The sequence below is a fragment of the Salmo salar genome, chromosome ssa21 (assembly GCF_905237065.1).
Source record: "Salmo salar chromosome ssa21, Ssal_v3.1, whole genome shotgun sequence".
NCBI classification, from domain to species: domain Eukaryota; kingdom Metazoa; phylum Chordata; class Actinopteri; order Salmoniformes; family Salmonidae; genus Salmo; species Salmo salar.
Window position 1 is genome coordinate 20,113,126 of NC_059462.1, and position 13,778 is coordinate 20,126,903.

General features: G+C 42.6%; 1 protein-coding gene across 7 annotated transcripts in view; it reads left to right on the top strand.

Moving 5' to 3' along the window:
- The window catches only part of tns1b (tensin 1b), a 312,092-nt gene that overhangs the window by 55,400 nt on the left and 242,914 nt on the right, over positions 1 to 13,778 (top strand). The window lies entirely within an intron of this gene.

Consider the following 13,778-nt stretch of genomic DNA (forward strand, 5'->3'; position numbering starts at 1 on the left):
GTTAAAAGCGTATATGTCAAAGAAAGTGGATGAGGAATTTCTCATTTGATTTGGAACTATGTTAGAGTCAAGTGCTCAAACAAAGGCTTGGCTGTGCAGTTTTAAAGCCATGGAGATAGAAGATACTGTATATGGTTCTGTCTCTTTCCTTGAATACGTTTGAGAGGTCTGTGTCTCCGCTGCCCATCTCAACCTTCTTCAAGCTCTGGAGTAAGGACCCTGTCATGGTTGAGTTGACATACAAAGACAGAGTTTCATGCACTCAGAGAAACAATTAATATGACTGGTTCCAAAATGTAGGACTGGTTCCAAATTTTGATAGGATTTTCTTTTGGATTTTGATATGATTTTTTTTTTTTATTGGAATCCTGTATGATTTTTTTTTTGTCTAGGGTAAACATTATTATTTTGTATTGATTTTTAAAGGAGACCAGAGTTCATTTTATATATATTTTTTGACAGGACAAATAGGGAGAGTACAGATAGGAAGACAGCTATAGAGAGGGGTAAAGAAAGTGGTTAAGGGCACAGACAGTCGACCGAGGGGGCTTAAGTGGTCCGGAGTCGGGTGCTTAGACCGCTAAACCAGACTCCATCACACTGATAGGATTTTTCTATTTGATTCTTGTATATAAAATCCTATAGGATAGAATCCTATAGGAGTCCAATAGAAATGGTTCCAAAATCTGATAGGATTTTTCTATTGGATTCTTGTATTGGAATCTTAAAACCATATAGGATAGAATCCCATAAGAGTTCAATAGGTCACGGAAGCATGGCTCTCTCGGAATATGTCGTCTGAGTCGGTACAGCCACCAGGTTTCTTCATGCGTTGCGTCGACAAAAATAAACATCTCTCTGGGAAGAAAAAGGGCGGGGGTGTATGCTTCATGATTAACGACTCATGATATAGTCATAACAACATACAGGAACTCAAGTCCTTCTGTTCACCAGACCTAGAATTCCTTACAATCAAATGCCGACCTTATTATCTCGCAAGAGAATTCTCTTCAGTTATCTTCACAGCTGTGTATATACCCCCTCAAGCAGATACAACGACGGCCCTCAAGGAACTTCACTGGACTCTAGGTAAACTGGAAACCATATATCCTGAGGCTGCATTTATTGCAAGATTGTTTTGATCACACGGACTGGGAAATGTTCTGGGCAGCCTCAGAGAATAATATCGATCTATACGCTGACTCTGTGAGTGAGTTTATAAGGAAGTGCATTGGAGATGTTATACCCACTGTGACTACCAAACCTACCCTAACCAAAAACCATGGATGGATGGCGGCATTCACGCAAAACTGAAAGCGCGAACCACCGCATTTAACTATGGAAACTGGGAATATGGCCGAATAGAAACAGTGTAGCTGGCTAGTGTGTTTACGGACATATTCAATCACTCCCTATCCCAGTCAGCTGTTCCCACATGCTTCAAGATGGCCACCATTGTTCCTGTACCTAAGAAGGCAAAGATAACTGAACTAAATGACTATCATTCACATCTGTCATCATGAAGTGCTTTGAGAGACTAGTCAAGGATCATATCACCTCCACCTTACCTGCCACCCTAGACCCACTTCAGTTTGCATACTGCCACAGACAGGTCCACAGACGATGTAATCGCCATCACACTGCACACTGCCCTATCCCATCTGGACAAGAGGAATACCTATGTAAGAATGCAGTTCATCGACTACAGCTCAGCATTCAACACCATAGTACCCTCCAGGCTCATCATTAAGCTGGAGTTCCTGGGTCTCAATCCCGCGATGTGCAATTGGGTCCTGGACTTTCTGATGGGCTGCCCCCAGGTGGTGAAGGTAGGAAATAACATATCCACTTTGCTGACCCTCAACACTGGGGCCCCACAATGGTGCGTGCTCAGCCCCCTCCTGTACTCCCTGTTCACCCATGATTGCTTGGCCATGCACACATCCAACTCAATCATCAAGTTTGCAGACGACACAACAGTAGTGAGCTTGATCACCAACAACGACGAGACAGCCTACAGGGAGGAGGTGAGGGCACTCGGAGTGTGGTGTCAGGAAAACAACCTCTCACTCAACGTCAACAAAACAAAGGAGATGATCGTGGACTTCAGGAAACAGCAGAGGGAGCACCCCCTATCCACATCGAAAGGACAGTTCCTTGGCGTACACATCACAGACAAACTGAAATGGTACACCGACACAGACAGAGAGTTTCTTCAACCTCAGGAGGCTGAAGAAATTTGGCTTGTCACCTAAAATCCTGACAAACTTTTACAGATGCACAATTGAGAACGTCCTGTTGGGCTGTATCACCGCCTGGTACGGCAACTGCACCGCGCAAGACCTTCCAGAGGGTGGTGCGGTCTGCACAACGCATCACCGGGGGCAAATTGCCTGCCCTCCAGGACAACTACAGCACCCGATGTCACAGGAAAACCAAAAAGATCATCAAGGACAACAACCACACGAACCACTGCCTGTTCACCCTTCTACCATCCAGAAGGCGAGGTCAGTACAGGTGCATCAAAGCTGGGACCGAGAGACTGATAAACAGCTTCCATCTCAAGGCCGTCAGACTGTTAAACATCAATCACTAACTCAGAGAGGCTGCTGCCTACATAGAGACTCAAATCATTGGCCACTTTAATAAATGGATCACTAGTCACTTTAAACAATGCCACTTTAATAATGTTTACATATCAAACATTACCCATCTCATATGTATATACTGTATCTTATACCATCTATTGCATCTTGCCTATGCCGCTCAGCCCCCATTCATCCATATATTTACATTAGATGTTGTGCATTCTAAGGGGAAGCCAACCAAAAAAATCCAGTGTTATTGTAACATTATATGTATTATTGTGGTCGTATTGTACTGTCTTTTAATTCAAAGACAAGAAGTTGCATGAATAAGAATCAAATCAAATAACTTAAGTGAGTGTTTTATTGAAAAAGTTGTATTGTACTGCTGGTGGTCATACTGCAATTGAGCTTGCAGCCTTGAATCAATCCCATATTGTGGTGGTGAATAAAACCGAAATGAGTATAGAACTGTTGCTTCTGATCAACGAAATGTTGTAATTAAACTATAATTGAATGGGTTCAATAAAGAAAAAAAGTTATAATAGGATTCTGATTGGTGTGACAAAATCCTACAAGACATCAAAAACCCATATGATCCAATAGGATTCAAAAGTAGTCCAATAGGATTCCAATAGGATTCTGATAGAGGTGACACAAAATCCTATAGGATTCTATTGGAAAACATTTTGGACTAGGGTGGAGCAGGATTGTGAATTCAGTATAGAGTATATTGTAGGTGCATGGTCCGATAGTTAGCCATCCATGCTCATGTGTCTGTTTTAGATGTATTCATCCCTTGCATTTCTTGCATTCCAGGTCACAGTGCTTGACTCACATAGAAGTCCATTTCCAGTTAGGGTTCATGGTATAGAGCCCCTCAAGTGGAGCATATCTCTATCAACAGCCTGGGTAGGATGTCTGGCTACTTAGCTCAGGGGTGCGTAACTGCAAAGTGTATAGTCACAATTGCCACCTCTTGTGACCACTGTCAGAGTCAGCTAACATTAGGGCTGACCAGCAAGACAAAACAATGGTCATGTGACCTCACTTCCTGTCTAATGTTTGTTGATAAGAGAACACACAGATATGATTCAAAAATATATATTTTTTGTAGATGGTTTGCAAACACAATTTCATTGTTTGGTCAAAACTGAATGGTGATGGATATTTTCTTACATGGGGGAATTTCTGAACATGATCACAAAAACAATTTTTGTCACCCACATTTCTGACTGGGTGACTGATGTACAATGCAGTTGATATTTTATTGGAGATATGTGTTGAAGGTACTTTAGCCTACATGGTGTGTTGACCTCAAACCGTCTAACTCTCCGTCTCTCCCTCTCTCTGTATCTCCCTCCCTCTCTCTCTTCCCCTGGTTAATGCGTAAATGTCACTCTGCGAGGCGGCTGCACGGCTAATTACTTTATGGACCCAGGGAAAGTAATAACTGCTGGGTTCAGAAGGGGTCTTTCTCTGGCCCCCTTGGAAGTGACCCTGGAGCAGTCCTCCCTAAGTCCTTTACCTCTGTTTGTACATAAGAGGAAGCCCTCATTAGATTCCCCCCTCCGTCAGTGTCACAATGGTATGTCCCATTTATGATTGAAATTTTGTAATTGGATTATATCTGGTTCACAAAGAGCTCCCTTGGTCGCTGTGCCTTTGGGGACTTATCCAATGCAGATAAGATCTGTTTTGTTTTGTGTGAAGCTTATATAGAACCATGCATGACACAGTGATGTTTAGTAGTCATAGGGTTTTTCATATGCTTTGATATGAGCAAGTTGTCAGTCAACTATCAGTGAAATGTAGCATGAGTGATATCACCACTCGCTGCAGTCGTTGTGTCTTGGTGACAACATAGTAGGATTGACTGACATACAGTACCTAGCTTCTACATTGAAACAGTGGTGTAGGGGATCCCTCCCTTGATTCCCCCAGTCAGCCAGCACTATAGTCCAAACACAGACATGCTTTCCCTTCGGATCACCTCCCAGGCTTCTCTCAACAATAATGGCTGGGCTTCAATGGAGATTGGTGCGGAGGGGGCAGCCGTGATGCGTGGGGCTACAGTAGAAGTTAATAAAAAATCTATTGCCTGGAACCCCTCAGACTTTTGACATTATTGGCCAATACATGATGGAGCACCTAGGGAATATACTTTTATAATTTCCTAAGAATTTTTCCTTCCTTAGAGGCCTTAATACGAACACCATTTCAGCCCCCAAAATGGGTATCTTTCTATGATAAAAACTGACAAAATGTCTCGACTCGTTGAAACCTCATACAGGAGATCTTGGACCTTGTTTTAATTTCCCCCTCCTTTTTTTCTCCTTTCTTGTCGTTCCCTTTCTTTCCCATTTTCAACTCTACTGTACAAGTCCTTAATTTTGGGAACAAAGCACAGCCAATTAGGACTTAATTCAGTCCACCACACAGCCTAGGCTGGACCACTTCTGGGGCCGCGCCTTTGCAGTCCCATCCCATCCAATCCTCAGTCTCCCCTCTCTGTTGCTGGTCTCTCATGCCTACTTAACGAGTGTAAATTAAAGGGTGGGACAGCAGCCATTTTGGAATCTGCATGTCCTTTATCGTTCCTCAACAGGAGACACTAAACATTTCACGTGTTAAGGCTGTGGTATCGCAGTATTGTGTTCAGTAGTTAGACATGAAACCTATCCCTGAATGAGGTGTAGCCTAGTCAGAGAATCAGGCGGTGATGTCACAGATTCCCAGGAGGCCCTTGTGGCTCTTTGTTCCACTCCCAAGGGGTTAGGGGAGTAAATTGTAGGGATAGTGGGATTTTGTTTGAGAGGGTACTTCATTGTACCCCAGCCACCTCTCTTAGCATTCTACCCTGCCGACCCACCCCCGAATCTGCCCCACATTATATGTTCGCTGGCCCTATATCCCCCCTCATTCACCACTCACTCTCACCAACTGAACAAAAGCAGAGTGTTTTGTTTGGGATCCCGGTATTGGATGGGGGAAAGATTGGAATTAGTCTTGTCTTGTTGCTTGTACAGAGGCATCTATATGCATACTTAAGATAGAAAGAGGTCGTTTTTGGAGCCCTCACAAATAGCGAAATGATAATTGTTATTTCATTCCGACCGTCTTTCTGTCACACCTACACATTTTGCAGAACTCTCAATCCTCAAAATGGGCACCATCAATAAAGGGAGGGAAAGGGTTAATTGCATACATTAATCACAGGCACTTTATTGAGTAAATTCCAAACCTAAAGTAATTGGTACATTAAATAAAAATTTCACCCTGTTGACTGAAATTAATTTGGATTTAAACTGAGCTTTACCATTGCAGGGCTTGGTTTGATATTCTTCCATTTAGACAGTTATATGTGAGTAGCATATGGGGCTCTTTAACTAGCCTGAGTATGCACAATACACCACATGATGTCATTGGAGCACAGACTTACCTCTCCACTCTTGTATTGGCAGGTGAATCTCTGCGGGACGCTTTATCACCGGGCGGTCCTAAATGAGTCGCTGTGGTGGCGCTTAGCAGGCCTGGGAAAAACTCTTATGGGAAACTCTGGGATAGGTTCTGCAATTGGACGAGGGAATTCCTTGTCTGGGCACGGCTGGTTTACGTGGTAACTTGTCTCTAGTGGCTAAATTAAATAGTTGTGGTTTGCTCTGTGGTAGTGGCATCTCCTTTCACGGCACAGATCAAATCAAATCCAATTTTATTGGTCACACACATACTTAGCAGGTGTTATTGGGTGTAGCGAAATGCTTGTGTTCCTACTTCCAGCTGTGCAGTAATATCTAACAATTCACAACAATACACAGAACAATACACGGAATTAAGAAATATATAAATATTAGGACGAGCAATGTCGGAGTCCGGAGTATAAATATATATATATATATATATGTGATGGGATTTATAGACATTATGGACAGGATGTGGATATAATATTTGGTATATCTGTAGAATATGTAGGATACAATAGTATATATACAGCATTAGTTTAATAGGATGGCATTGACTAAAATACAGTACATAAGAAATGAGTAAAACAGTATGTCAGCATTATTAAAGTGACCAGTGATTCCATGTCTATGTACATAGGGCAGCAGCCTCTAAGGTGGAGGGATGAGTAACCGGGTGGTAGCCAGCTAGTGACAATGACTATCACAACCAGCCATGATTGAAAGTCCCATAGGGCGGCACACTATTGGCCCAGCGTGGTCCGGGTTAGGGTTTGGCCGGGGTAGCCCGTCATTGTAAATAAGAATTTGTTCTTAACTGACTTCTCTAGTTAAATAAAGGTTAAATAAAAATATAAAGTTCAGGGCAGGGTACTGGTTGGAGGCCGGCTAGTGATGGCTATTTAACAATCTGATGGCCTTGAGATAGAAGCTGTTTTTCAGTCTCTCGGTCCCAGCTTTGATGCACCTGTACTGACATCGCCTTCTGGATGATAGCGGGGTGGACAGGCCGTGGATCGGGTGGTTGATGTCCTTGATGATCTTTTTGGCCTGACTGTGACATCGGGTGCTGTTGGTGTCCTGGAGGGCAGGCAGTTTTAGATGATTGCGATGACAAGACAGTTAGCATTCAGATATGTTTCACCCACCAAACCAGCAGCTGTGACCACACCTCTCCCACCTTCTTCCAAAACACCATCATCCACTTCCCTTTACATTCTCACTGGAACAATGGTCCCCCAATTCCCCCAGCCTCTTGGCTGGTTTCCCAGAACAGGCTTGGCTTTACCTTAGCTAAAGTGAAACTGTGTGTCCAGAACCCATTGTTTCCCCCCTCTGGGGAGACAGGAAGTGTGCAACATTCAGCACAGTGTCCTGTTCCCTTCTCCGATGCCTCTCTCTGTCTCCTTGCCAGCATTGTGCGATCGCTCCTACTATATCCCCGGTCCTTATCGCATTACATTCCCTGCACAGCATACCTGATGTAGATTGCATTTTTGTTACATGTCTACACCTATAAAGTAGTCTTCAGTTGTACATATTGGGATATCTACACTGTAGCTTCATCCTAGTTTTCTATCATGTGAGGAGAATCTCTCCTTAAATGGTGCATAATATTCAGATTCAGAAAACTTGAATGTCCTCAGAGAGGCAATTCATTTTGCAGCAGTCATAAAACATATCACATTAAAAGCACCGCCATATATATATATATATATATATATATATATATATATATATATAGGAAAAGCAAGGAGTAGAGATCCACCTAAACACAGGGGTTATCCAACAAAGTGCTCCCCACTAAACCTGAAGGCTCTCTTCACTAATGTCCTCCCTGTAAAGAAAACAGGACAATATCCTGTGTGTGGTTGAATGACAGATGTGGAGAGCTGGAACAAAAAGGCTTGGCCATTGATTGATATATCTGGGATTTTCTTTCTCTCCAACTAAGAGTTTGTGTCTTTCAGTGGAACAGATACAGTACTAGTGCTATATACTGTACATGTAGCTCAGCAGGATTGATGCAGGTGTGGCCAAAGCAATTTACATAAAAAATGCACATTAAAGTTATTATATTCTGTGTGTGGGTGGGTGTGTGTGCACGTGTGCTTCAAGCCCTTTCTTTTTATATATATATATTTTATTTTTACATTTTACAATTAAGAACATTCAAAACAAAAGTGAAAAGATATTAGACAACAATAGGACAAAGTGACAGTAACAGACGAGCGTAACAATTTTTTTAATTATATATACAAACAAACAATAAATAAGTCATAATAAAGAGTAAAATAAAAAAAATAATAATAATGAGACATTGGATCATATCTGCCTTAAGCTACATATTATATTATTCTACATATAGTCAATAAAAGGTTGCCAACTTCTGTAAAATGTCTTTAACTTATTCCTCAAGCAGTAAGCGATTTTCTCCAGTGGGATACAACTATTAACTTCCGATAGCCACATTGCAACTGGCAGGGAGGAATTCCATTTCAAGGCAATACATTTCTTGGCAATCGCTAGCAATATTTCTGTTAGCTTTATAGTATGGCTTTGCCTAAGATTGGTGTTAGTAAAGTTACCCAGTAGACCGACCTCCGGGTCTAAAGGGAATGCAACCCCGTGAATTGAGGATATGGTATCGCATACCCCCTGCCAGAAACCGTGTCGTTTTGAACACTGCCAAGTGGAATGGCAGTGTTCTGAGCCACATCTAAAACATAGGGAGGCGTTATCAGGGTTGAACTTGTGCAGTCTAGATGGGGTGATATAGAGCTGATGGAGGAAATTCAACTGGATCAGTCTGTATCTGGAGTTCAATGTGGATGTAACACCATCCCTGCATAGGTCACTCCATAGACCCTCATAAAGATTAATACCCAGATCTTTTTCCCATCTAAGTCGGGGTTTATCTAGCTCAGGCAGTGTTAGTCCTGACATAAGAGCATCGTAAACAAGGGAAATGGTCTTGAACAGTGGTTGGTCTGCGTGGCAGAGTTGTTCAATAGGTGACATCTTAGGTAGGTTCCATTGTCTCTTGAGAGTCACCCTAATAAAGTTTCGTAGTTGTTGGTAGCTAAAGAAGTCCCTGTTAGACAAGTGGTATTTCTGTTTCAGCTGATCAAAAGACATAAGAACTCCCTCCTCATAACAATGTTCTAGAAGAGTGATCCCCTTATCAGACCATGGTCTAAAGTTACTATTCTGGAAAAACATAGGGATCAATCTATTGTTCCATAAAGGGGTTTTAGGGGAAAGGAATCCCCCTCGTCTGAACAGCTGATGCAGTTTGCACCATGCCAGGACAGAATGTATGATTAAAGGGTTGTCTGTGATGGTTTTTATAGATTTTCTGTCCCATTTGTAAAACAATTCTGCCCCAGTGTCATCATTTACCTCAAGCTTTTCAATGTTCAACCATGAGGGAGAGGGACCATTGTCAAACCTCTGAGCCAGAAACCTAGACTGTGCAGCCCAGTAGTACATTCTAAAATTGGGGAGGTTTAAGCCCCCTTGACCGTAATCAAGGGTCAGTTTATCCAGGCCAACCCTAGGGGTTTTGCCGTGCCAGATAAACCGTCTGGTCAGCTTGTCGAGAGAGGAAAAGAATACTGCGGGAACAGGGATAGGGAAAGATTGAAACAAATATAGAAATCTGGGCAGGACATTCATTTTAATTCGATTGATTCTACCCAGTAGAGTGAGAGGCAGGTCCATCCATTTACATAGGTTACCCTCCACCGTTTGCAACAAACTGGCCAGATTGAGTTCATAGAGGTTGTTCAGATTACCATCCACCATTATGCCCAAATATATGAAGCCCATAGGCGACCATCTAAAAGGAAACTTGTGCTTGATGGTATGATGGTCAAAGACAGACAACGGTAAGATTTCACTTTTATCAAAATTGACCTTATATCCAGAGAAATAACTATAACACTGTAGTAGGATCTGCAAGTGAGAGAGGGAGTGTTCTGGGTTTGTTAGAAATAAGATAAGGTCGTCCGCAAAGAGTGATAATTTATGGGTATGGGGGCCCACCTCAAAGCCATGTATGTCAGGGCACGTTCTAATAGCCTCAGCCAACGGTTCGATGGCGAGGGCAAAGAGGTGGGGGCTAATTGGGCAACCTTGTCTGTTCCCCCTATAGAGAGGGAAAGAGGAGGAAGTAATCCCATTGGTAGCAATCCTAGCTTTAGGAGATTTGTAGAGTGATTTTATCAAATTTACGAACACGGTACTTAAACCAAACTTTTCCAAGACGCGAAAGAGGTATGGCCATTCAACCATATCAAAGGCCTTTTCAGCGTCGAGGGAGACTGCGACACTAGGTATTTTGTTTTTGTTAGCAAGGTGAATTATATCAAAGAACCTTCTGAGATTATTGGAGGACAATCTATTAATTATGAAGCCAGTCTGATCTGGGTTGACCAACAGGGGAAGACATGACTCCAGTCTCTTAGATAGCATCTTGGTGACCAGTTTACAATCTGTGTTAAGGAGAGAGATTGGTCTATAGGAAGCGCACTTTAGCGGGTTTTTCCCTTTCTTGTGGATTACAGTAATCACTGCTTGAGAGAAAGACTCTGGAAAGCAGTTGTCTTCCCCGGATTTTTTAAGTACCTCCATAAGGTAGGGATCAACAGCTCCCTAAATTCTTTATAGAACTATGGAGGGAAGCCATCCTCCCCAGGAGATTTATTAGAAGGTAAGGATTTAATGGCCTCCAACAATTCAGGAACTGAGAAGTGTTCACTCAGGTGCTCTCTGTCTTCCTCTGACAGGCATGGGAGGTTGAGAGAGGAGAGAAAGGAGTCGATCTCTGATAGATCATCGCTTGATTGGGAAGTGTAGAGGTCTTCATAGTATTTCTTAAAATAATTATTAATTTCAGTAGGGTCGAAAGATATCTCGTTAGTAAGAGTTTCTATAGCATTAATTGTCCTCTTACTTTCCTCTGCTTTCAGTTGCCATGCAAATACTTTGTGAGCTTTCTCTCCAAGCTCGTAATAACGCTGTTTTGATTTAGTGATGGCCCTCTCAGCTTGATATGTGTTCAGAATATTATATTTCAGTTTTTTATTTACCAAAAGCCTGTATAGATCTTTAGTCGGGCCTCTTTGGTAGATTTTCTCTAGCTCGGAGATTTCAGATTCAAGGGCACTCAGTTCCGCACCGTGTTTTCTCTTCAGCCCTTTAGTATAGGAAATGATCTGTCCCCTCAGATAGGCTTTCAATGTGTCCCAAAGAATGAAACTGTCAGGAGCGGAGGGTTTTGTTTGTCAAAGTAAAAATATTGATCTGCTCTTTGATGAATGCACAAAATTCAGGTTGCTTTAGGAGTGTAGAATTTAGTCTCCATCTATATGCTCCATTTACCTTGGTAGGAATGGAGAATGATAATACCAGAGGAGAATGGTCACTAAGCAATCTGGGGAGATACTTGATATCTAACACTTTATGAAACAGTTGGGTCGATAGTAAAAAGTGATCTATGCGTGTGTGTGTGTCTTGTGTGGGTGTGAATAAAACGTGTAGTCCCTATCCTGTGGATGCAACTGTCTCCAGATGTCTAGTAAATTGAGATCTTTCATAAATGACATGGTGAGCTTGCCGGCTTTGGTAAGAAGTGAGGGTTTATCAGAGGACCTATCAAGAACTGTATCTAAACAAAAATTTAAATCTCCTCCAACCAGTAGCCATCCTGGTGGTGCTTGAGCGACCTGAAGGAAGACATTCTGTATAAACATATGGTCATCGAAGTTTCAAATATGTAACCGAATGGAAATCTCTCATATGTAAATAGTCAGGAAATGTTTCAACTTTGGTTTGAACACAGAAGTGACCTTTGTGTCTCTTTAGGAAGGAAACAACAATAAACATAGAAAAAAAGAAAGAAAAAAAATCCCACCCACCCCGATTGTCAGACTAAAACAACAATCCCAACAATCAAACATGAATACACTTGTAGAGATACGTTGCTGCTCGCTTTCCATCTTGCTCTTACTAGCTAAACCTTGGCGTAAACTAAAACCTGCGTGCTCTCTAAGTAGAAAACAAACGTTGTGAATAGACATTTATGGCTGAATATTTACTGCCCACGGAAAGTGCTGCTTGAGTCTCTTTTCGGGAGAGGAGAAACATAAATGGGGGGGAAAGCAGTGGGCCTAAGCCCACTTATTTGCTTCGCCCAGTGGATATTGACTAAACCAAAATATACTCTCCTGTAAATTTAATAGAACTCACCCCGGGAAAAAAAATGTTAGTTGAAAATGTACAAATCAGTTATAGCGACCGGATAGCGGGGTAAACGGATCCAAAATCCAAGAAGATATCAGCAGTTCAGTCCGAATAATAGAAAACAAACAAACTGCATCTTATCCCCCAGAGAGACCGTCCTGGTTCAGACGCGGTTCAGTTCTTTGAGAAAAGTGAACACTTCTCCCGGTGTGTTGAAGAGATGGCTTCGGCCTTTGTACTGAACTTTCATCTGCACAGGGTGGATGAGGTAGCCGGTGATGTTCTTCTCCTTCAGTGCTTTGGAGGCAGGTCTGAACTGCTTGCGACGTCTGGCGAGATCCGCGCTCATATTCGGGAAAAGGCTGACCCTCTTGCAAATCGATGGTGATGTCCCCTTTGGCTCTTGCGAGTTGCAGTATCTTCTCTCTGTCTTGGAAACGGAGGAACCTGATCATGATGACCCGTGGGGGCTCATCTGGCCGGGGTTTCGGCGCTGATGTTCTGTGGGCGCGTTCGATTTCCAGCGGCTTGGTGAAGTTGATTATGCCTAGGACATCTGGGATCCATTGAGTGAAGAAACGGACCGGGTCACGGCCCTCGCTGTCCTCTTTCAATCCCACCACACGGATATTACTTTGTCTGCTCTGGTTCTCCATCTGGTCTACCTTGTTTTTGAGGTAGGCATTGTCCTTATGCAGTTGTATCAGAACCTGGTCATGTCGAGCGATGGTATCTTCAACTGTGCTAATGCGCAACTCAGCCTCAGTCGTTCTCAAAAGGAGATCATTCATGGAGGATTTCAGGTCGTCAATGGAAGAATGGAGTTCAGCCGATTTCTTGTCAATTTTCATAGAAAGACCTTTGTTACCATCCTGAATTTCCAGGAGGAGAGTAGCCAGCATGTCGGCAGGCTCGCAAGAGGCTGCCGATAGCAACAGTCTGGAACTGTCGTCTGACTTATGAGGGCTAATGCTAATCTTGCTAGCTGTAGCATTATTGTTATCTTGGGAATCAACAACGTTTTGGTCGTCCTTCTTGCCTCTCGGTCGGAGGTCCATGGCTCTTTGGGAAGGTAAGTACTGACAATTTATCAGCCGATGTTAGAATATTGTTTCAACGTTGTTATTTAGGTAATAATAGAATAACTTTGAAGAGCTCGGTTTATCAACGTCTGCTCAGCTCCGCGGCATCACGTGCTCCCCCTTCAAGCCCTTTCTAAGTTACTTTCCCAAAAGTAGAAGCTGTTTTGTTTTGCTCCAGTATCTAGTCAGTTACAGACCAGTATATTACCATGTCTTTGGGACTCTTTATCCAATTGAGTGAGTGAACTTTGGCTCAATATCTGTCTGCGGCCATTGTATTGGTGCAGTCACCCATGATAATGCTGCATATCACTCCAACTGGCTGGCAAGGACTTCTAGGACATCTCATTACATCATTTGATAAAAATATTCTGAGTAGCTTAATTGTTTATCTATATTTGATC